This window comes from Pinus tabuliformis, chromosome J (genome assembly GCF_031772625.1).
Source record: "Pinus tabuliformis cultivar Carrire ecotype Pingquan chromosome J, CPIR1, whole genome shotgun sequence".
NCBI classification, from domain to species: domain Eukaryota; kingdom Viridiplantae; phylum Streptophyta; class Pinopsida; order Pinales; family Pinaceae; genus Pinus; species Pinus tabuliformis.
Window position 1 is genome coordinate 648,378,901 of NC_142295.1, and position 25,500 is coordinate 648,404,400.

The following is a 25,500-nucleotide window of genomic DNA, read 5'->3' on the forward strand; positions in this document are numbered from 1 at the left end:
GGGCATGTTCTATTGGAACAGTCGAGTCCGCATATTATATCGCAATCATAGTTTTAGTGTGACAAGCCTTCATAACTTTTAACGTGAAGGTTCTGGATCTTTGGATGTGATATTAATTAGGTCGTGTTATAATGGAGCAATCGGGTCCAAAACTCAAATCGCAATCGAAGGTTTCAACGTGACAAGGCTTTAAAACTTGCGATATGATAGATGCGATATTTCTTTAGGGTGTGTTTTAAAGGGACCATCAGGTTTGCAACTCATATCGTAATCGGGGATTTCAATGTAGCAAGGCTTCAAGACTCGCGATGCAGCGGATGCAATATTTCAATAAAGGTGAATTGTAATAGAACCATCAGGTCCGCAATTCTCCTACGATGTTTTCTTCCTTTCGACTCTTACTCTTTGCATGGCTTTCCTATGGCTTCTTGTTCCTATGATATTTGATGGCTACTCTTTGATGGCTTCTGATAGCTCTTTTGATAGCTCTTCCTTTGACTTCCGATAGCTCTTCGTTGATGGTTCTTGTTCTTGACTTCCAATGGCTTCCTTGACGGCTTTCCTCCTTGGCTTCTCATCATCATTTAGTATCCCATAATATTTCCATAATGACATCAATGAAAATATAGATCAACAATCTCCCCCTTTGTCATTGATGGCAATATTCTTCTTCTCTCCCCCTTTGACATCAATGGAAAAGGAGTGCACAAGGACTCCCCCTGTCGAATTGCTCCCCCTATCAAGCTGCTTCTCTTCTTCATGAATAGTAGATCTTCATGGGTATGTTACTCCCCCTGTCATGGTGTCCTTATTTTTACTCAAGATAGAAATATTGTTGCCTTATCATCATCTAGCACATTATCCCTTCTTCATGTTTCAAAAACTATTTTATCATGGCTTCAACAATGCTGCTCCAAGAATGTCCCAAAAAGGTCTTTAAAGTTTGCCTTTGACCATGCTCAAGTAATCTGAATTCTGTTGTCTCCACAGTCAGAATTAAGAGGTCTTCATAGTCCAAATCAAGAGAAAATTCCACTAAAATTGTTTTTCTCGCGATCTCTCTTCAAATCGGATTTCCTTTGTATCTCTATGCTTCTCTTTGAGTCATTTCCATCCAATATTTCAACATCATTGCATTCAGATGAAATGGTGAGAGGTTGTGCCTTACTGTTGCTATTTTTCTAAGTGATCAACATCATCCTGAGCTATATTCGACTACACAAAATTCTTCTTTCTATAGTCTTTTTGATGAGACATTTTTTCCTTGTTTTCTTTGCAAGTTATCTCCATTAGAGATTTTGATATCAATCTGTGATTGTCTTTTAAATTCCTTATATTGACTGACAACTTTTTGCAATGCTTCAATTATGTTAAATGTTGCCAACTGCTCTTGCTTGTGTAGTGAACAAAACATTCAAGATCCATTTCCATATGTATCTATTTGTGTCCACAATTTACCTGTGCTCACATCATATCCCTAATTTGAGACATTAAACTTCTGCAATAACATCAACATAGTTATTTCCCTTATTAGCATTAGATGGCCTTCCTGTTGCTCCAATTTCTAATTAGTAATCAAGTAGAAAAAACATCTTCAACAACTGTCCATTACATAGATAAGGGATCAAATAAAGTGTTCCTGAGAAATGATCTATCGAAGAATGATTGTTAATATAGCTTATCAAGGATTTCATAAGGACACTTTCATGGATAGCTTTTGCAATAATGATCAAGAATCAAAAGCTCCCCCTAATTGTATGCATGATCTCTTTTTGGCAGAATCCTATCATCAAACACTCAGAATATCAAGGATATCTTCATCAAGTCAACAACATGTGTTGTTGGTTGGAGAGTTCAGGATATTTTCGGATTGTATTTGCTTTCTTCTCCATACTTGTGTAATTCTCTTCTCTAGCATGGTTCTATCTTGTGTAGGATCCCAAGTTAAGTTAAAATCACATGCCATATGACCAATGTTATGACACTTGAAGCACTTTGTGGTGTTCATGAATAATAATTCATGAGTTCTTCTTTCAAAATTTCTTCTCGGAGATTGTCAGGGACCATAATGTTTATCTTTGTGATATTCCCTACAATCTTTTGAAATGTGTCCAAAGTTTGTACAAGAATAAAAATAACCAAGAAATAAGCTTTGGTACCTGGGAGAAGAAGGTTTCCTTGATGTAATTCTGAAGTATTTCTGCCTTGATCCTTTGACTATAACCATTGCTTCTTGCATCCTTGACATCATCTATATTTCTTCTTGGAACGGGACTTCCTTCATTGTTTCCTTGACTCTTATCCTTGCCTTTGCTGGAACTGGGAGCATTAATATTTCTTTCTGGCTTCCTCACATCCTTATTGTTTGAAGCATTATCATTATTGCTTGAGGATTCTCATTCATAGCCAAGACCTGATTTATCAAATGGGGATCTTTGATGGCTGAGCATGTCATCCAAGCCTTGAGAGCTCTTCAAAAATTTGTCCATCCCTTCGATCTTTTTCCTGAGGGAGAAAAACTCTTCTTCCAATCTTTCGCAATCATTATTCTTCTTAGCAAGTTGTTTCTCAAACTCTTCCTTGATATGTATTGCTTCATTTTCTTTTGTTTTATGGGAGATGATATCTGGTTTCATTTTGAATATTTCTTCATTTTCCTTAGCTAGACTTGTGCTGAAGTAAAATTATAAGTGTGGACACAAACAAATTTCTCTAGCCCGATAATGGATCTAGCCACAACTGATACATTCTATGGAATATTTCCTTAGGTTATAACTAATTAAGAGGGCCTACCTCTTAGTACGCTTATCCTGTTTGATGATGTCTTTTCTTGCTCGCTCCAACTATCTCTCACTTCCTTCTTCAAACACTTGAAACAAGTAAACAACAACCATGATAATAGGCAAATAGTAATTCAACCTACTTCACAAGTCAAGAAACATTAAGCCATGAATATGTAAGATGACAAATCATGTAGGAAATCAATCGATAGTTGCATATATATTGAATCAAGAAGAGATTACAACCATTGTCTTAACGTTGTCGTTCTCCTCTGACAAGACTAGGTTCCCACACACTTATGCTAGCATTCCATGATGGCCTCAACAACAATAGTTTTAAGGCTCTTCCCTTTAGGCTTCACTCCAAACCAAATCACACTTATCCCTCACACAACTAGAGAGATACAACTATGAATAGCTTGATGTTTACTCCAAACATAATTAGCACTAGCACACCAACATTAACACTAGCTTGTGCTTGGGAAAAAGGTAGGTTTATATAGGATGAATTTATGGGAGATGGATCTTATTCTCATGGGGAAGGTCTTATCCCTTGAGGTAGTTCCATCATTATAGGGGAAAGGATCCGAAACTGACATCCTCGACCCATCTGGCCAAACCATTTACCGAACTTCTGTTACAAAGCTTCTAGAGCTGGAAGCTTCGGCTCTTTATTTAAAAAACTTTCGATAAGAGGACCGACGTGACTGAAACAAAGCTTAATCGCTCTGGTCGATGCTAGGGATAGTGTTAATCCCTGCATATTGGCACGAGGGGGACAAGGGCCATTAGCATTGGTCTTGTAAACTAGGAAAAATAGAAGTTTCAGGGTAAATGGTGAAAAAGGGAATTGATCTACTCATGAAGAGGGATGCAATGGGGGATTCTTCATGAAGGGTAAGCATATAGGTTTCATTGTAGAGGTCCTCTAGGATCAAGGAACGGGGAGTACAGGGACAGTGAAAAATTTTGTGTAACAAGACTGCTCTCCATTTATTCTGTGATCCTTGTAGCCTTACATGTTTCAGCCTTGAGAAGATTGAGGTAGGATTTTAGTTTTAATATTTCTTCTTCCTTTGCTTTTAGTTGGCACATCATGGTGCTTTTCTCTTTTTATGCTTCATCAACCTTTCCTTCTATAATTACCAATGCTTCCATTGTCTTCTCAGTTCCTTGTGCATGTTTCCTTGCTTCTTCTATTTGTGATCTAAGGGAGGAGACCTCTTCCTTGTATTGACCAATCTCTGCTTCAAGTTTGTTCAAGCTCTTGTGCCTTTGTTCAAGGTGGCTTGACAACTTGTTTATTTGATTTATCCAATTGATTTGTCATGGATATGAATTCTTCATGATAATTTATTTTGCTTTGATGAAATTCCTTCTTAAGCTTGGCAAGATCTTCATCCCTTTCTTGTACTTGAAGCTTTACAGGGTCAACTTTCTTCCTTGTTTTGTCTTAGTCACCAGCTAGTGCTTTCTTCTTAAGTTCCTCATTTTCCTTTTTCAAACTGATAATCTCTTCCATGGAAGTCATAAGTTTAGTGAGGAGATCTTCTTCAAAATATTTTTCATTCTCTTCATCTTCTAGGTCTTCTTTACCCTTGATGTCATCACTCTCATTTTCAGCTTCCATGATAGGTTCTGGATTTCCTTCTTGGTTTCCATCATCTTCTTGACTAGTGGTTATGGTCAATGCTCCTTTTGAGTGAAGGTCATGAAGTTTGTCCCATATACCCTTTGTTGTTGAACATTTTCCTAAATTGTTCTTTATAGAATATGGTAGCCCATTCAAGATTGCCTTCATTTCTTTTGCATTGTACTTCTTGGATTCTCCATCCATCATGCTATCAGCAATCACTGATTTCTAGATTTCAGTGCCTTGAGTCTTTGAGAAATTCCCCATTCTTGCTTCCCATATATCAAAGTTTCCATTGAACCATGGAGCCTTTACAAATTGATTGATTTCAACTTCGATGGTTGAGGGAGATACATCTTTAGGAGGATTGGAGAATTTCTGCCTTGGATTTTCCATTTGTGTTCTAATTGATCAACCTTCAACTTGTTAGGCTTTGAGTGAAGGTACTGGCTCTGAAACCAACTGTTGGAAATATTGAGAGGAGGGTGAATTAGTATTTCTTTTCAATTGATAATTTTACCAGTTAAATCAATTTTATTTATAACACAAAATTAACAATAGGAATAAATGATTTTATTAATATAATCTTTACAATAAATCATGTACAATATATATAAGGTTCCAACCCATTTCCAAGCACCAACTCGGTCATTTGTGAGGCTCCAACCTCTAGGGCACCAACCCTATCTTGTCAAAGCACTAACCTTGGATTTAGGAGAACCAACTCCAAGGATACCAATCCTTCTAATTCTAAGGAACCAACCCCAAGGGCTCTGACCCTATTTTTTCAAGGCACCAACCTTGGATTTAGGAGCACCGACTCCAAGGACACCAATCCTTCCAATTCTGAGGCAACAACCTCAAGGGACTTGACCCTATCTTTGTCAAGGCACCAACCTCAAGGGATCCGACCCTGTCTTTGTCAAGGCACCAACCTTGTTTGTTCGAGGCTCCTGTTAGCGCTCGAATCTTCCTCAGGCTGAAGAAGGAAAAACTCGAGGCAACATCAAACCAAGCTCAGCCTAGTAGCTAGCCCTACGAGGACAGGAGAGGGCTCTCTCCTATCAATCTCGATAAAATGAGCAATAGGGTGTGAGGTGACTTAAAATGGGAACTGATTTTAGGCTAGTAAATAGATAAGAGAGGGTATTTTGATAAATGACTGGGTTTTCTGGGTAGCGTGGGATTAAGAATAACATGAGCAGAGAGATTAAATCCGAGACACAGATTACCTCAGGAGGCAAGACATGCAATAAATTTAGCATTCAATTTTGAAATGATATGGAATGAAAAGACTGCTAAGAGGTTGACAAGGGGAATAGATGAATCCTTATCAAACAGAAGAAAACACAGAACATGAATACCTTCCCAAGGCAGAGCAGTAAACTGGATTCTTCCCTTCTCACTTAAAAGTATTCATTTAGAAATGATTATGAAATGAAATGTGAAACATAACAAGCTACATATGAAACAAAAGAAAAGAAAAATGCTAAATTCACACCACAAGAATCTCAGGAGTCAGAGCTGCATCTTTTCATTAAATCCCTGTCAAAAACTGTATAGTGAAGTTTTCCTTCACACCTCTCCCACTGTTTTCCAGAACTCTCCCTTTACAAATGATATTTCATACAATAAATAATCTCTTCCGTTAGGAAATGGATTAACCCAAAGTGGGGATTGTTTAATCATTATTGACAGAAATGAACATCGAACAATCAGTAACTGAAGCAGCATTACATTTTGATTTCTCCGATGACCAATTAAAATGAAAAAACTGCAGTGTGGGTTCCATGAAATCATGGCTGAAGACAGAATAAACCATCTGTTTCTATTCCTCCATTATGACAGATGTCCTTGTTTTAACTGTAGGCGATTCGGTCTTTGACTGTTTCATCTTCACTTTGCCGTTACTTTGTTTTGATAGTTGGGTGCCTTGTGATTAGATAAAGAGGCACCGTACCATGCTCATCAACACATTAAAATCTGTTACCCTCTTTCCCATGTAAACATCCTTATTAAAGTAATCAAAATGTTACTTTTTAGTTCGAAAAATTATTATGCATCAATCTAGAAGATCTAGCTCTAAAAAAAAACAATGACGCTATCATAGAGCTTCTCCTTGCCATTGATGGAAAAGATGAAGTCCGAATGGGAAAATTTGGGTTTGAAAACATATTTGTATCCCGCTCTCAACTCACACTTCGGTTTTTCCACGTCTCGTAGGTCTGCAAGAGCATCTGCACCTCCAGAAGCGAGGAACAAGTTTTGGGTGGGCACTCTAGACAGATCATATGCCGGAGGATACATGGAATTATACCTCTCATTGTTCTCTGCAGCTCCATAATCATATTTCCAAAACTTGTTTGCTCCATACAATTGAGCTAAATGAATTAAGTTCTTTAGCTGAGGTATCCTCTGAAGTCTCATACATCCTACTTCTAGAAATGTTCAGGCAATAGTTTATTCCGCATAGATTCTGAAGTCTTCAAGTAGATTTAGAACGTTTCTAGCAACTGCTATCGGCGAAAACATATGAGAGTCATAAGCAACTGGAGCCAATAATGCCACTTTATCCACAATATCCACAAAAAGCCCTTCACTTAAAGTAGCTAGGGCACATTGAGCTCCCTGAGAGTGGCCGATGAGATGAACTTTTCGGTTTGTAATGTTGTGCACAGGTACATCATGTTGGGAAGGTCAAAGGCTGCCAATTCATCTGAGCTCCAATCCTAGTATGCCTTATCTAATTCTTTCAAGTATTCATGGCCATAGCTATAACTCGTGGTGTGAGCATTCCCAATCCAAACATCATAACCTGCGTCTGCCAGAACAAACGCAGGGGACACATCGGCTTGATCAGGGGGATTCACCACCCATGAGATTCCACCAGTTAAAACGCCGTGGTTAAAGAAAATGGGACTCTTTCGATTGGATTTATATGGGAATGCCCGAGAATAGATCCTCTGAACTCCCAACCGAAAGCCATCTATAGTTGTAGTCTTGTATTCCTAGCAACCATAATAAGGTTGCACGAGTGTGGCGCAGAAACGGCCTGGCTCCTGCACTCCCCTGACAAATAGGGTATTTGAATTGAAACCAATACAGGAAAGTAAACCAAATATCATTTTCCACACTTCCATGAATGCCCGTCCACCAAAAGAACAGTGAAAGGCTGTACTTCTCACAGATGCTCTCATATATGTCGATTTGAGGGGTTTGAAAGGCGACTTGATGCAATTTGGAACAAGTTTCGGGCCTTTGTGGGTGTGTGCCGCGTGAAAAACCCAGTGCGCCACGCCCTGGGTGTGCGTCGTGCCCGTTGAACAAATAAAATGAGGGTTGGCTTTGTGTGCGCCGCGCCCCTGAGTATATGCGCTGCGCTGCTTGCAAACACCCAGTCTACCCTTCTAAAACGCATTTCCATCCATCCAGACTTCAAATCGGCTTTTCTTTTGGGCATTTTGACAATTTCTTGCTTGATAATTGTGAGAAGTGCTCGAGGTCTGCAAACATTGCCTCTGAACCAGTGATGCACAATAGAATGCCTCCCAAGGACATCCAACTTCCTCGTTGTGCCTTTTTTTCAAAAAGTTGTACATGTAATATAGAGAGAGTGCCCGATGTACATGTGGATTCCAGAAAATAATATTATAGAGGCCAATCGCTCTGATGCATAGTAGCCAAGTCAAAACCGTTGGTGCTAACATGAATCCCACCCAATGTGTTCCATGGTGTTATAGTGCAAATAGGCCTATTATTTTAATATAAATTGAGCACTTTAACTGATTTTGACCGGCGAGCAACATGAACAGTCATCGTGACACTATGGATAGTGTGGCTACCTGTGCATTTGACAATGTTTCAGTTGTCAGTGAACTTGGTCTCAGATTTCAGATTGTCCAACTTCATTCTTGTATAAGGCACTTCTGGACAGCTACAAGCCACACATGGTTCACTTTCAAGATAATAACCATCAAACTCTACCAAATTGCTGAGCATGTTGTATATTCAACAATTAGGATGATTTGCCAAGAGTTCATTTTGTGAATGGAGCATATCATAAAACAAATTTGACAATTTATTCTTCAAAACAGAGTTTTGAAGGAGAAATATCTTTGAGCATTAATTATGATGAAACTCTTGAAATAAGAAACTTATTGTACCTCCCTCTGGCCTGCAAGTGTTATTTCACACTTCTGGAGACAAAACCCTGGACTCAAGAATTAAAATGACTCTTTTTGACGAAAATGGCATTTGATGATTGCAAGTGACGAGAAATGAACCTTGGTGAATTTGATTCTGACAGAGGACTGACAAGACTGAGTCTAACATTGGCTCCAATTCGGATGGCAGCTGCCGCTCCATGGAGGTGCCAAGAACATCAGATCTCTGGGAGAGCTAGACAGTGCCTTCGTCCATTGGGCTATGGAGTCCATTATTCTGGCAAACCAACATGACTCAATTTATTGACTGAAACTGACTCAATGCAAACTGACATGACTGAAAAAACTTGACTCTAACAAAATAACTCAAAATACTAAGAACTGAACTTAAAACTTAAATCTTGGTGGTAGTACATGACCACCTGCATTTCTTGCAAGATAATATACCATCAAACTATATCAAAATGCCAATGTAACCAATCAAGCAGATGCCTTCTTGATTGATTCCCCTGATCAGATTTGCTGGTCAACAATACAAACTGATCACTGGGCATCCAAAGACATAGTTGACCATGATCTCCTTCATCACTGAACACTGCAATAAACACTTTCACAGCTGACTGCAACAAATTGGCCATTGGATCATGAAAAGCATGAAGATTTCCCTCCTGCTGAGGACACAAGATGTCTTTCTCCTTTGATTCTGATCTTTCTTCACACTGTACTTCAATAAGAGTATATTCTTGGTCCTCAAAAAATTCTGAACAAGTGGATGAGCAGATTTCCTCTTTAAAGAACATTTCAAAACATGAAACATAGGAAGAAGAATCTGAAATGGAGACCTGAATGATCTGATCTTCGGTAGTCTGAATATATTGTAGGTCATCTTCATATGATATGACAACCAGATTGTCTTTGCATTCATCAATCATGAGAAAAGAAACTTCAAATGATTCTTGAAACCCACCACTAACATCTCTATCATCTACCATAAATTCAACCAGAGGAACTTTTTTACTTGCTTGAGCAACGAGCTCATCTTGATGTTCATGAGCTGACTGGATTACCTCTTCATGAAGACTGTGTTCTGCTGACATGAGAACATTCGGATCCAAAACTCTGTCTTCTTCATCCCAGATTATTTTAGCAGCAGAGTTCTCTTTCATGGGACTTAGTACAAGGTTTTCTTGGTCATCACAATCTGAATCTGAATCTGAAATAGGTGACTTGACATTATCACATTCTGGAATTAGAACTGGACTTCCTTACATGTTGTCTTCTTCTATGGACAGATTTGAACCGACACTTTTTCTTTCATCACCTTCAGCCATATGGAACTCTTCAACCTACTGATCTATTTCATGTAATTCATGTTGACTATCAAGATGCAGAATTCTTTCATCTTCCATCGTACTACAATCTTGATCATGCTGCAAAATTTCATGATCGTCTTTACGCTGCTGAAAGGGATTTTCATACAGGGCTTCCATGATCTCATCATCCATGAAATTATCATCTTCATAATATTTTTCAAGGCTTTCAATAAAAGTAGAAGCATGTTTGCAACAGTCATGAACTAGATTTAATGATGGATAAGATTCTTGATATCTTTCAATGAACAGGGAATGAAAATCCTCTAAACAGTAAATACAAGCAGGTGGCAAACTTTCATACCAAGATTGGGCTTCACCTTCCAGAGTGGCCAGGAATATCTTCATCAAGCAATCTTCCGTAAAATCAACCTTCAACTTGCAAATATGCATGTGAAATCAAACTAGATGTAAAGCAGCGTCCTTCTTACCATCATCTTTAAATGTAGGAAAATTCCTTGACCAATCTACCTTCGTAATTTTATTTGGAAAACCTGGGATGTGATCTCGGCTCATAGGAGAATATCTTCTTGCAATCCGCTCCATTTTAAAAAAAATCACAAATCTACTGATCCCTCTGCAGTGGAGTCACCATGAAGCACCGGTTGCTAGATTCTTCAGTGAAAGGAGCTGTCAGGTGAATGATTTCAGCCGTCTTCTTATGTCTGATCGTTGTTCACTGTCAACAATCAGCTCTGAACTTGATAGATGTACTGGGGCAAGACAATCTTCAAGCAAACCATTTTTGTCCCCAGTATAGTCGCCACTATGTTAGCGCTCGAATCTGCCTCAGGCTAAAGAAGGAAAAACTCGAGGAAACATCAAACCAAGCTCCGCCTCGTAGCTAGCCCTACGAGGATAGGAGAGGGCTCTCTCCAGTCAATATTGATAAAATGAGCAATAGGGTGCGAGATGACTTAAAATGGGAACTGATTTTAGGCTAGTAAATAGATAAGAGAGGGTATTTTGATAAATGATTGGATTTTCTGGGCAGCGTGGGATTAAGAACAACACGAGTAGAGAGATTAAATACGAGACACAAATTATCTCAGGAGGCAAGACATGCAATAGATTTAGCATTCAATTTTGAAATGATATGGAATGAAAAGACTGCTAAGAGGTTGACAAGGGGAATAGACAAATCCTTATCAAACAGAAGAAAACATAGAACATCAATACCTTCCCAAGGTAGAGCAGTAAACTGGATTCTGCCCTTCTCACTTAAAAGTATTCATTTACAAATGATTATGAAATGAAATGTGAAACATAACAAGGTACATATGAAACAAAAGAAAAGAAAAATGCTAAATTCACACCACAATAATATCAGGAGTCAGAGCTGCATCTTTTCATTAAATCCCTGCCAAAAATTGTACAGTGAATTTTTCCTTCACACCTCTCCCACTGTTTTCCAGAACTCTCCCTTTACAAATGATCTTTCATACAATAAATAATATCTGCCATTAGGAAATGGATCGACCCAAAGTGGGGATTGTTTGATCATTATTGACATAAATGAACAACCAACAATCAGTAACTGAAGCAACGTTACATTTTGATTTCTCCGATGACCAATTAAAATGAAAAAATAGCAGCTTGGGTTCCATGAAATCGTGGCTGAAGACAGAATAGACCATCTGTTTCTATTCCTCTGTTATGACAGATGTCCTTGTTTTAAATGTAGGCGATTCGGTCTTTTACTGTTTCATCTTCACTTTGTCGTTACTTTGTTTTGATAGTTGGGTGCCTTGTGATTAGATAAAGAGGCATCGTACCATGCTCATCAACACGTTAAAATCTGGTACCCTCGTTCCCATGTAAACATCCTTTAAAGTAATCAAAACATTACTTTTTAGTTGGAAAAATTATTATGCATCAATCTAGAAGATCTAGCTCTAAAAAAAACGATGACGCTATCATAGAGCTTCTCCTTGCCATTGATGGAAAAGATGAAGTCCAAATGGGCAAATTTGGGTTTGAAAACATATTTGTATCCCGCTCTCAACTCACACTTCAGTTTTTCCACGTCTCGTAGGTCTGCAAGAGCATCTACATCTCCAGAAGCGAGGAACAAGTTTTGGTGGGCACTCTGGACAGATCATATGCCAGAGGATACATGGAATTATACCTCTGATTGTTCTCTGTAGCTCCATAATCATATTTCCGAAACTTGTTTGCTCTATACAATTGAGCTAAATGAATTAAGTTCTTTAGCTGAGGTATCCTCTGAAGTCTCATACATCCCACTTCTAGAAATGTTTTTATTCTGCCTAGATTCTGAAGTCTTCAAGTAGATTTAGAACATTTCCAGCAACTGCTATCGACGAAAACATATGAGAGTCATAAGCAACTAGATCCAATAATGCCACTTTGTCCACAATATCCACTAAAAGCCCTTCACTTAAAGCAACCAGGGTGCATTGAGCTCCCTGAGAGTGGCCGATGAGATGAACTTTTCAGTTTGTAATGGTGTGCACAGGTACATCATGTCGGGAAGGTCAAAGGCTGCCAATTCATCCAAGCTCCAATCCCAGTATGCCTTATCTAATTCTGTCAAGTATTCATGGCCATAGCTATAACTCATGGTGCGAGCATTCAAAATCCAAACATCATACCCTGCGTCTGCCAGAACAAACGCAGGGGACACATCGGCTTGATCAGGGGGATTCACCACCCATGAGATTCCACCAGTTAAAACGCTGTGGTTAAAGAAAATGGGACTCTTTCGATTGGATTTATATGGGAATGCCTGAGAATAGATCCTATAAACTCCCAATCGAAAGCCATCTACAGTTGTAGTCTTGTATTCTTGGCAACCATAATAAGGTTGCACGAGTGTGGCGCAGAAATGGCCTGGCTCCTGTGCTCCCCTAACAAAGAGGGTATTTGAATTGAAACCAATACAAAAAAGTAAACCAAATATCATTTTCCACGCTTCCATGAATGCCCATCCACCAAAAGAACAGTGAAAGGTTGTACTTCTCACAGATGCTCTCATATCTGTCGATTTGAGGGGTTTCAAAGGTGACTTGATGCAATTTGGAACAAGTTTCGGGCCTTTGTGGGTGTGCGCTGCGCGCAAAACCCAGTGTGCCGCGCCCTGGGTGTGCGTCGCGCTCGTTGAACAAATAAACTGAGGGTTGGCTCTGTGTGCACCGCGCCTTGGGTGTGCGCCGCGCCCCTAAGTATATGCGCTGCGCTGCTTGCAAACACCCAGTCTGCCCTTCTAAAATGCATTTCCATCCCTCCAAACTTCAACTCGGCTTTTCTTTTGGGCATTTTGACAATTTCTTGCTTGATAATTGTGAGAAGTGCCCGAGGTCTACAAACATTGCCTCGGAACCAGTGATGCACAATAGAATGCCTCCCAAGGACATCCAACTTCGTTGTTGTGCCTTTTTTTCAAAAAGTTGTACATGTAATATAGAGAGAGTGCCCGATGTACATTTGGATTCCAGAAAATAATATTATAGAGGCCAATCGCTCTGATACATAGTAGCCAAGTCAAAACCGTTGGTGCTAACATGAATCCAACCCAATGTGTGCCATGGTGTTGTAGTGCAAATAGGCCTATTATTGTAATATAAATTGAGCACTTTAACTGATTTTGACCGGCGAGCAACATGAACAGTCATCGTGACACTCTGGATAGTGTGGCTACCTGTGTATTTGACAATGTTTCAGTTGTCAGTGAACTTGGTCTCAGATTTCAGATTGTCCAACTTCATTCTTGTATAAGGCACTTCTGGACAACTACAAGCCACACATGGTTCACTTTCAAGATAATAACCATCAAACTCTACCAAACTATTGAGTGTGTTGTATATTCGACAATTAGGATGATTTTACAAGAGTTCATTTTGTGAATGGAGCGTATCATAAAACAAATTTGACAATTTCTTCTTCAAAACAGAGTTTTGAAGAAGAAATATATTTGAGCATTAATGATGATGAAACTCTTGAAATAAGAAACTTATTGAACCTCCCTCTGGCCTGCAAGCGTTATTTCACACTTCTGGAGACAAGACCCTGGACTCAAGAATTAAAATGACTCTTTTTGACCAAAATGGCATTTGATGACTGCAAATGACGAGAAATGAACCTTGGTGAATTTGATTCTGACAGAGGACTGACAAGACTGAGTCTAACAGCTCCAACCTTCAGGGAACCAACCCTCTGGGCTCCAGTCCACTACTATATTTTGTCTAAATATGTTTTATAGTAATTCTATGCTCCCAAAATCTTCTTCACTGAATTCTATCAATCTACAACTTCACTGCTACATCAATGACAACCTGTATTCATATGAAGGAGTCTTCACAACTCTTCATATTTCCCAAATAGAGTCTGCAAATTTATCTCATGATTATTTCGAATAGGCATCATGATCTTCCAATAATGTCTTCGAGATTTGTTGATTATTTTCAACAGGATATCTTTGATCAGTTGCGCTACGCCTCAATGTCTGCACAAAACAATTCTTTGTTTTTCAACCCTTTGTTCTTATTGTCCCAGTAACTGCTTTAGGAGTAGCTGCTTCTTCACGAGTCCTTTATAAAAATTAACCCAGTCAACAGAATGCTCGACCTTCAACTTTCTTCTTCTTTCATTAGACCTTCGGCTTCCTTCTTCACTCGCTTGACCTTTGGCTTCCTTTCTTCTGCTACTTCACATTCACGAGTTGTGAGTTGTCCTACTTCTCTGTGATCGATGCCTGATATCAATACTGGAGGTGAAGCATTTGACTTGTATTTATACGGGTTTCACCAATACCCAAAAGACATGTTTATTGGGAGGATAGGTCGACTTATGAGTTCGCATATTAAAATTATATCGGAGGGGCATTTTTCCAATTATATCATAAACTTGTTTATTCACGGAAACCACATAAAGAAGAGGCTATACCCATAGAGAGGTCCCACATGCCACGTCACTGCTTAGATCCCGCAATCACAACTTTATCAAAATCCACAATCGCAACCCTTTTGGCTTCAAAATATAACATAGTTGATGCCCCTAATTCTGACGGAGTGGATGCGATGTGATATTAAACATTGTTAATAAATCTGTTGGGTCCACAACTTTATCGCAATCAGAAATCCGCAATAATATCGCAATCGACGGTTTGAAGTGATATCCCTTTTAAGACTTGTGTTACATGACTTTCGATGATGAAAACATGATATTACATTAGGGAATGTTCTATTGGAACAATTGGGTCCACATATTATATTGCAATCGCAGTTTTAGTGTGACAAGCCTTCATAACTTGCGACGCGAAGGTTCTGATACGGTGGATGCAATATTAATTAGGGCATGTTATAATGGAGCAATTGGAGGTTTTAACGTGACAAGGATTTAAAACTTGCGATATGGCATATGCGATATTTCTTTAGGGTGTATTGTAATGGAACCATCGGGTCCGCAACTCATATCGCAATCGGGGATTTCAGTGTAACAAGGCTTCAAGACACACGGTGCAACTGATGCAATATTTCGATAAAGGTGAATTATAACAGAACCATTGGGGCTGCAATGCTCCTCGCCTATTTTCTTCCTTTCGACTCTTACTCTTAACTTGGCTTTCCTATGGCTTCTCATTCCTGTGATTTCTGATGGCTACTCTTTGATGGCTTCTGATAGCTCTTGTGCGATAGCTCTTCCTTTGACTTCTGATAGCTCTTCTTTGATGGTTCCTATTCTTGACTTCCAATGGCTTCCCTGATGGATTTCCTCCTTGGCTTCTCATCATCATTTAGTATCCCATAATATTTCCATATTGACATCAATGACAATCTATAACAACATGCTCCCACTTGAAATTTAAATAAAATCGTAGGGAGATAAGTTGAAAAAGTAGTTTTTAATTTTTTTATCCTTTTATTTTTTTACTCCGAAAATAATGGATCATCCCCCATGGTTGACATCATCATATTGAATCCTATTGGTTCTTATAAAGTTGATTTTTGTTGTACATTTTAGTTTTGAGGCCCGTTTTTTACCTCAAAATTTTTCTAATGCTTTCTGGAGGCCATGGATGTGACCATGATCTTCCCCTTACTTTGAGAGCGAATCAGGAAGAATTAAAAAATCCTAGTTGATCTTAATACATTTCTTAGCAAATATCAAATAAATGGGAGCAGGTGTGGCCACCTCTAGTATCATATATTGTTTTCTGCCAAAAGAAATAATAAGAGTACAAGGTTTGGACTTATACGCAACATGACACTTCCACAAGTATGGTTGACCTAATAAAACATCACAAAATTCAAGGGGAGAAACATCACACAATATCTTGTCCATGAAATCCTTGATGTTATAGTTCAAGCGACACTATTGACTGACGCAAAGGTCTTTCCCTTGGTGGAGCCACTCGATGGTGTATGGTTATCGATGTGGTATTGTCCTCAGGGCCAACTTCTTAATGAACTATGTTGAGATGAGGTTCTTTTGACCCCCATTATCGACAATGAAACGCAACAAAGCACCCTTCACTCACATATGTGAGTGGAAGAGATGATCACCTTCCTCCAAGTATTTGGGCTCAATTTTCTTGACCTTGGTGGTGGAAAAAGTGGCACTAAGTTTTGCATCAATGATTTTTTTCCCTTGTCAGGTTCTGGCTTAGATTTAGAATATGTGTTTGACTTTAAATCTTTTAGCTCAGCCACCAATGACTACTTTGCATGACATTCATTTGTGTTGTGAGTGGGGCTCTTATGGAACTCACACCACTTTCCAATGTCTTTCTTTGTCTTCCCATTACTATTCTTTTCTTGTGGCTTCAGTGGGTTTTCTTGGGGTGTTCCACCTTGGCTCTATCCTTTGTTCTACAGTTTGGGGGTGCCCTTGCCCTAATTCAGATTCGTGGATCCAAAGTCTTACTTCTTTTGTTTAAATTTTGTCTTGATTTTGACAACATATTTGTATGTTGTGCCAAGATAAGGGATGTATAAGAACTCCATTTCTTCTTAGATATGCTTATGCAGAAAAACATGGTATTTGAGCATCAAATGTCACTCAAAGTCCTTGATACCTAGCTTCATGCGTAAGGTATGAAAGACACTCCTGAACTCTATCACTTCTTGGTCCTTTTCCTGTCATAGCATGGTCTATTTTATGTACTTATCTTCATAGCTTCCAACAGGGTCATATTGTTCCTTAATAGTGTTGAAATTTGGGTAGATTTGGGATGAATTCCCATATAAACCCGAAGCTCCAAGAAAATCCTATCTTTCCTTTAAAACTAATTTATAATTCGTCAAAGGAAATTTATTATTTTTAGTGGGCACAATTGAAGGAAAGTAAATTCTTTGATATATTTAATGATTAATTGAATTTTATATTTAACTACAAAAGATCAATAGTTGACTCCTCTTTTAAGGACTTATTTCACCCATGGGATATATATATAATAAGGTTATGACATGGTTCACAAAACATATAGATAATTTGAGATCTGGGTGGTAAGGCTAATCTATGATCTGGACCATATCTGTTGTGGATCGCATCAATTCAAACAACTCGGAGGTTCATATAATATATACAGGGTTCAATGCCACATGTGGCATCATTTCAGTATGCGCATCACATTATTATGTCATCGTATCACTACACATATTGTGGCATTGTTTCAATATGGGCATTACTTTATTGTATGGGTAACACATGGGTACTTATCATGGGAATCGTTTTATTATGGGATTCACATCACTAAACTGTATAGGCTTTTCTTAATGGTACATGACACGGCTTAATGGATTGGCATCTTTGGGTTTGCCAACACAGTAATTGGCATCGTTTAAATTGAAATTGTTGTGGCATCATAATTATAATGACTGTGGTGACATCACTCTCATGGTTCAATTCTAGCTCTAGTGACATCACATTTATATTATGACTTTGTGACAATGGTATAACTCGTTTTATGTTATGGTTCATCTATAATGTCCGCATTACAATATGTGATCTATAATATTCTTTACATTATGGTATGGCTTTGAATTCTCTATAGAGTGATCTATGGATATGGTCTCGTATTCTCTATATGATATCGTTATTACATTGATTTATGGTTATGGTATCATATTCTATGTATGGTCTCACTATTACAATGATTTATGGTGGTATCATATTCTTTGTATGGTCTCGATAATATAGTGATATATGGTTTGCATTACATTATGTGATATATTCAATGGAGAAAATAAACTTAACCAGTTAGGGTTCTTCAGTGACATATAGAACAGTAACCCTTGTCATTACAATATAGCAGTGAATTTGTTGTAATACAATGGCAGTAACCCGGTATGAACATTAACCTTGTTGATAGTGTCTCGGAACCATCAAAATAGTATTTTGATATGATGTAGACAATGATAGTGGCCTTGCTTTTATAAGGTGCCAGTTACCTTGCACTAATATGATGGCAATGACCTTGGACAGTGACATTACTCTTTTTAAACTGGTAGTGACTTGTTATGAATACATGTTGACAGTGATTCATGATAGAAACAAATCTACATGGTAGTGTTACTATAGTGATCTATGGCCCTCGCTCCATGATGACCTAGCATGTATGGAAGTGACTTGATATAGTCCAAAAGATGTGACAATGCTTGATGATGATATCATTTCTTGCAATAGTGATATGTCAGAAACATTCTTAAACGCATTTGGTTATCGGAAGTCAGTTCACAATCAAAGTTGTGAATTGACTTGGATTGGCCCTAGGAGGCTTAATATAATGATGTATCTCACTATGGATGTACTTTGTATCTGAGTTAAAAAATTGATGAATATCTAATAGAAGAATAATATGGTTGGTTTTTCCCCCTTGTGGGGTTTTTCTTAGGTTTCTCACCTAACCCCTGGTTTCTCTATTGTGTATTCTTTTCTTCTATTGTTCTTTATTGTTTTGCTGCACTGCTGATATTATTGTTCTTTATACATAATTTCTAATGATGTTATGATATTATGGGGTGAACTCATTATGTAAATGATGAAATTTTTTTTAAATGCAATTATCTAAATCAAAGAACAATATAGACCTAAAAATTAACATGATATCAAAGTTGGGTTGAAGAAAAGTCATTGAGAAAACCCATGTGAAGACACCAATGGATGAGAGAATATTGAAAGAAAATGAATATGGCATATACCTAAAATAATTCTAGGGTTTGAAGGAAACACTTGTTCTTACAATAGAGGTTACGATTTGTGAGAAACCCTTAGAACGGTCATGGATATGGTAAAGGCCTACAACAATGAAACCCTCGAATGAAATTGCATGATATGATATAATCAGTGAGAAACCTATGATAGATTCAAAGAAACCCTGGGAAAAGGTTATGTTGTAGATTCAATGGTCATTGTATACATTGATGAATGGACTTGGATTCCAATGAAAGAGATAAAGGATACAGGGGGAACTCAAGAGGATTCAACTCTTCTATAGATGATATTGACACATGATTTATGGATAGTGGTGACTTATGGAGGCCGTATCTATAGGGAGAAAACAAATTCCTTCAATCCTCATTAAAGATAAGTATTTTAAAGTCTTATGTTATTTCTTTGTGACACTGCATTTTCTTATGTTTATCATTTTAGACCATTGTTCATTCTTTCTACATAATCATTTGAATGACTCTTTCACTAACTTCTTGGATGAGGATGTGAGATCCTTCATTAGATCATCAAGTCATAGAACATTGTAGGAAGATTAAGCTCCAGGAGGGAGTTAGTGTAGGAAGAGTAAAATTCAAAAGGGAACTAATGCAGGATAAGGAAGAGGAACCCTAATCTAGAAAGGAAATCTAGTCCTACCTCATCACCAGGTACATTTTCATTATGTTTATTTTTTCCATTTTTTCTCTTTCTCTTATTTTGGGATCAATGGGTACATTTTCCGAATGTGAGGACCAAATCCTCTATATCAAGATTAAGAATAATGTTAATCTATCCCATCATTAAAGTGGCACTTGAAAATGGACAAGAGTTCAAGACCTCGAAGGAAGGGTTGCAGTCTCTTTGGTTTATAACTATGATTTAAGAAGCTTCCTATTTAGAGTTAGTAGATTGAGTGCAACAGTCTAATATGATGATGAGGATGATATTTCCTTCATGCAAGGACCATTCTTGATTACTAAGATGAAGCTGTGTTCGATGCTTCCGTGATATGATTCAAACTATGATGAGATCTTCGTTCTCATTGCTTGATGTATTGTTTTTAGATGTATGTGAAGTAAGCTTCCTCCATGATGAACTTATGAAATAAGCATACATGTATTTACCTCAAGGATTTGAGGCATATAATAAGGAGACTTATGTTTTCATATTGAAGGCAAGTCCCCTAGGGCATGGCATGATTTATGATTGCTTGATGTGGTCTCTAACCCCTTTTCAAGGTTAATGGTATGCTTTTGATATTTGGTTTCATATATGCTAACAATTTATTTCTCACAAGATTAAGATCATCTTAGCATTTAGTGCCAGAGGGATTTGACCCTTGAACCCAATATGATCTACTTCTTGAGATTAATAACAGAGAAATGATGAGGCCATCCTGTTCAAGGGAAGCATACTGTTAGAAACTTTCCATGATGGTTTACACTGAAGATGTTGAGAGAGCCTCCTCTTAAAATATATTTTTGATGGAATCCCATGATGAGCCAACAACTAGATGGATTCTTGATTTGCAATATGTTCTTTGAGCCATATAGAGCCTGGATATGTATATTGGAATGTTGAAAAGTGAGTATTGGATACCTAGTCAATGTAGTCATTCATGAACTGGGACACACTACTGGATATATATATATATGTTGATGATGAGAATGATGTTGAGCACATCTGGGTGTTGCCTTAGATCTGACCTGGGTACCTGAATGATTTCCTAGCATAGAAATTTGTTGTTCTTAAAAGAAGTGTGCATTGTTGCTAGCATGGTTGTCCACGAGGGAGTGTGACTGAGAAAACATATTTGGAGAGCTATTTGAGCATGTTTTGGGCACGACTATGACATACTACAATAATATGAATGGGATTTGAATTTCATAGAATTGTTAAAAAAAATGCAATTGCGGTCAAATTCCACCTTGGACAACTCATTTTATGGATATGATTATTGCATTGAACTCCCCATTTTAAGAGGGCCAAAATCAACCTAAATATCACTCAAAAAGGATAAGGGAAAGTGTACTTATGAAGAAAATCTCACGTCTACATATTTGATAAGATAGGACCTAAAGAAAAGTGGACACCCTTGGAAGGCTATAAATACAAGTTTCCTCTACCTCCTTTGGACATTATCATGAGACACTATTTTATCTTGGTTTTTGGCTCGCACGGGTCTAAGGCTCGTCTGTGGAGGAACAGGTTCGCTTGAAGATGAAATTGCAGGGTTCGAAGCTCGCATTTCTGTTTTATGGTTTTGGGCCTCAGTTGCAGGCACATGATAGAGAGATCTTGAATGCATCCCCTCACTACTAGGATAATCAGTGTGATCGAAGCATCACAGTTGCGCGCACAACTCGTCCTTTGTGTGACCGACATCTAGGGTTTCAAAATCTTAGCCGCAGACTGCAGTCACTCACTTGTAGGCTCCAAAGAGCGACTAGAAGTTTCCTAGTCGCACGCATGACTCCTCCTCCATGTGACCGAGACCTAAATGATGGAATTTCAATTGTCCAGAGATTTCATCCAGTGACCGTAGTGTTTAGTAGTTGATCACAGACAATGACAATTCATTACATGCTTCAGAATCAAGATTTTTAGTATAAGAATTGTTGGGTTCATTTCATGGATGTTGTAGTTGCTTTTGATGAATAGTTGTATGAATGAAGATATGGATCATTGTACCCTCTTTTTCTTAATCATTTGATGAAAATATAATAAAAAGAATAATTTGAAAGGGGTTTCACCATAGTGGGTTTTGCCCTGGTCTCCAACCAATCCTAGTGTCTCTATGTGTGAATGTTTTTCTTCTATTGTTCCTTTATGTTTCACTACATTGATGATGATGATATTTTTATTTCTATATAATTGCATATTCTGCTAAATAATGATGTAAATTTGAATAATTTTATGATTTTATTGGGTGAATTCAATGTGTTAATAAATAAATACGATTATAAAAGCAAAGAACAATATAGCCCTAACAAAAATTAACATGGTATCAAAGCTGGTTTGAAGGAAATTCATGGAGATCACCCGCATGATGACACCATTGATAGATGTAAGAGAGGATGGTGGAGACCTAAAATAATTCTAGTGTTTGAAGAAAATCTTAGGCAATTTGTGTATTAGGGCTTGTTGGATATTATGAGGTTAGGGTTTGAGAGAAACCTTCGTTTGTGAAAAATAGTTGAGATATTAAACATAGAAACTATAGCATGATCAATGTGAAGTTACTCAAGCTCTTGTGGCAGATTTGATGAAGCCCTAGATGGGATAGATTCTATTAGGCTTGGTTGGTGATGAATTTGATGAATATATATTGAAGGAATCAAGTGGACTATGGATAGTGATGGCTCTTGAAGGCATGTTCAAGAGGGATATGATCACCTCTCATTGAAGATAAGTACTTTTCAATTTATGATGCTCCATTATGTCGTTAATTTTGTTTAGAATTATTGATTTTATTATTTTATTACTTATACTTCCTGCATGTATATTTGAGTATTTCAATGGTTCTAAATTCTTGATGAGATATGATCATTGAATCCTTCTTGAGGACCATGGCTAGTGCAGGAAGAGGCATTTTATGAAAAGGTGACAAAGTGTTACAAGTTGTTTGTGTAAAATAAGGTGCACAGGTATTTGAATATTACAAGACATGCATGGTATATTGTTTCAAAGTTATGTTTCAACTACAATATTGATGGCAAGGTAAGTCCTAAGGTATGGTGAGAATGTATCCTTCACAAATGTTTCATGTATGAAAGGAAGTTTGATTCATGATACCTATGATGAAATGATGCACTTGATAGTGAACAAGTATCTTACCTTTTAGACATGATTAACTTCTTGATTCCATGGAGCTAATTGATATTTATATTTGATATAGTGGTACACTTGATTTTTGGTTAAAATCTTTCATTTTGAATATCTTGATCCCATAAAGAAGGTTAGAACCTTGATTCTAGTAGATGGTAACTTGATACTATTGATATTGTTTGTGAAAATCATGATGATAGAAGTATAACAATGAGATTGACATTCAGGAACTTTTTTTTCCATGGTTATGTTTTGATGTGTCTAGTAATTATGGACTATGGTAAAATTGAATGCCCTAACTTGATGGATGAAGTTGCATGAAAAAAAAGTAATGTTGTGATCATGACTCTTGAAGTATACTCCTATTATCTATTTGACACCAACCCTTGATGAAATATTGATGTCATGATGTAATGGTGAATTAGCTTATGCTAACATGACATGATCATGATAAATATATGATATAGTCTGACTTCATGATCTAACAGATTTGCTCATGCATGACAGTATTATAGACAACTTGATGACTTGAATAAATATGACTAAAATGGCTTCCCATTCAAAGGGAGAATATCTCCATAATATCCTTACTCCTATTATCATTTTCATTGAATGTATAAAAAATTATTTACTATTGAAGTAAGATTTATGGACATGAATAGTCAAATATTTGATATTATTGATCTACAACAAAGTTATGATCTAAGAGAGAGAGTTTTCCATTACTCCAAGCCTCAGTCGCATGGATGCAAGCTTACAGGTGTGACTATATCCTCTCATATACATGGAAGTAATCTCAAGGGTGCGACTATAGCCTCCCAACTGCTCAAAGGAAGGCCTATGGGTGCAACAATGCTGATAGGACACAAGAGTGAAGTTTTGTGCATGAAATCAGAAGTTCACCTTAAGAAACATATATGTTGATGCATGACAGTATTATAGACAAGTTGATGACTTGAATAAAGATGACTAAAGTGGCTTCCCATTCAAAGGGAGAATATATCTATAAGATCCTTACTCCTATTATCATTTTCATTAAATGTATAAAAAATTCTTTACTATTGAAGTAAGATTTATGGACATGAATAGTCAAATATTCGATATTGTTGATTTCCAGCAAAGTTCTAATCTAAGAGAGAGATTTTTCCATTAATCCAAGCCTCAGTCGCACAAATGTAAGCTTATGGGTGCAACTAGAGCCTCTCATACACATGGAAGTAAGCTCAAGGGTGCGAATGTAGCCTCCCAACCACTCAGAGAAAGGCCTAAGGGTGCAGCTATTCCTATAGGACACAAGAGTGAAATTTTGTGCATGAAATCAAAATTTCACATTAAGGATGTCAGCCCTATAAACATGGAGTAGAAAACAGAAAGTTCTATCATTTGGGAAGTTTAAATGTTTGACTTACTATAATATGAATAGTAGACTGAACTTGTGTTTTCAGGTGACTAGGATATGCATATTAGTATGACATCATGATTTGGTTGACTAATATAGATGAGCAATGTTTGGATGTTTGGAATTATGCTTGATAATGATTTATAACTTTGACTTGATATGTTTTGGGCTATAGATCTCTCTGTGATAGCAAATTTGGATTTGACCTGATGACTAATGATTTGATTTTATGACTAATGATTTTCCTTGATAACAATAATAAATGGTTGTAGTATCTTTTAGTGACTGATATTGGCATTCGATAATGGTTTTGTATTGGCCTCCTTGTTCTCAGTACAATGGTTGAAGTATTGACAGTTGTGATTCAGTGTGAACTAATCTCACAATAAATGGATAGAACCTATTCTTAGTATATGCATTTGCATCTAGTAACTTATATTATGATCATGAGAATTACTTGATGAATTTTGGTTTGATATTGTTTGGTAAAAGACAATTTGTTAATAGTTGAAGTCATTATTTGATGAGATCTCAACCTGTCAGCTAGTCTAAAGCATTTGTTACAGTGATATTGATAAGTTTGATATTAATTTTGATCTGGCATCTAAAAGTTGACTTAGTTGATTTGATTACACAACATTGATTTATGTAAGGTTGAGCATGTTGGTTTGGTAAAGTGTTATGTTTTATAGAAATAATTGTATGAAGCAAGCTCCCGGAGCCAGGTATGTCCACATTTACAATTACATGGTGAAGCTAAGAAGATGTGTCGATCCAAACCTCTACTTCAAAAGGTTCCAAGGTATTACTTTGATTTTGGTTTTATATACTCATGGTCTAATCTTGATAGTTAATGAGCCTCTGGTGATCAAAGTAAGAGGGATTTGGCTTATAAAGCTCAAAATAATGAATCATGGCATGATGAATCGATTTCGAAAGCTTGGAAAAGAAAATCTATATTTCAAAGCCATTAAAGAATTTTTGGAAAGTGGAAATGCAAATCCTTGGACACTCTGATTGAATTTTAAAAAGTTGTGAAGAGATATTGTTAACCGAAAAATGATTGAAGCATTACATGCTGAGCATAGAACCTAAGTGAATTCATGATTGATCTGTTTCATATGCATTGAGCTATCACCGAGCACCCTTAGAGATA

The 25,500-nt window shown here is 37.3% G+C and overlaps 2 pseudogenes; both read right to left on the bottom strand.

Annotated features, from left to right (window-relative positions):
- Nucleotides 1-6,495: 6,495 nt before the first annotated feature.
- Nucleotides 6,496-7,610, bottom strand: LOC149228584 (triacylglycerol lipase 2-like; annotated as a pseudogene).
- Nucleotides 7,611-11,798: 4,188 nt separating this feature from the next.
- Nucleotides 11,799-12,944, bottom strand: LOC149228585 (triacylglycerol lipase 2-like; annotated as a pseudogene).
- Between the last annotated feature and the right edge of the window lie 12,556 nt (nt 12,945-25,500).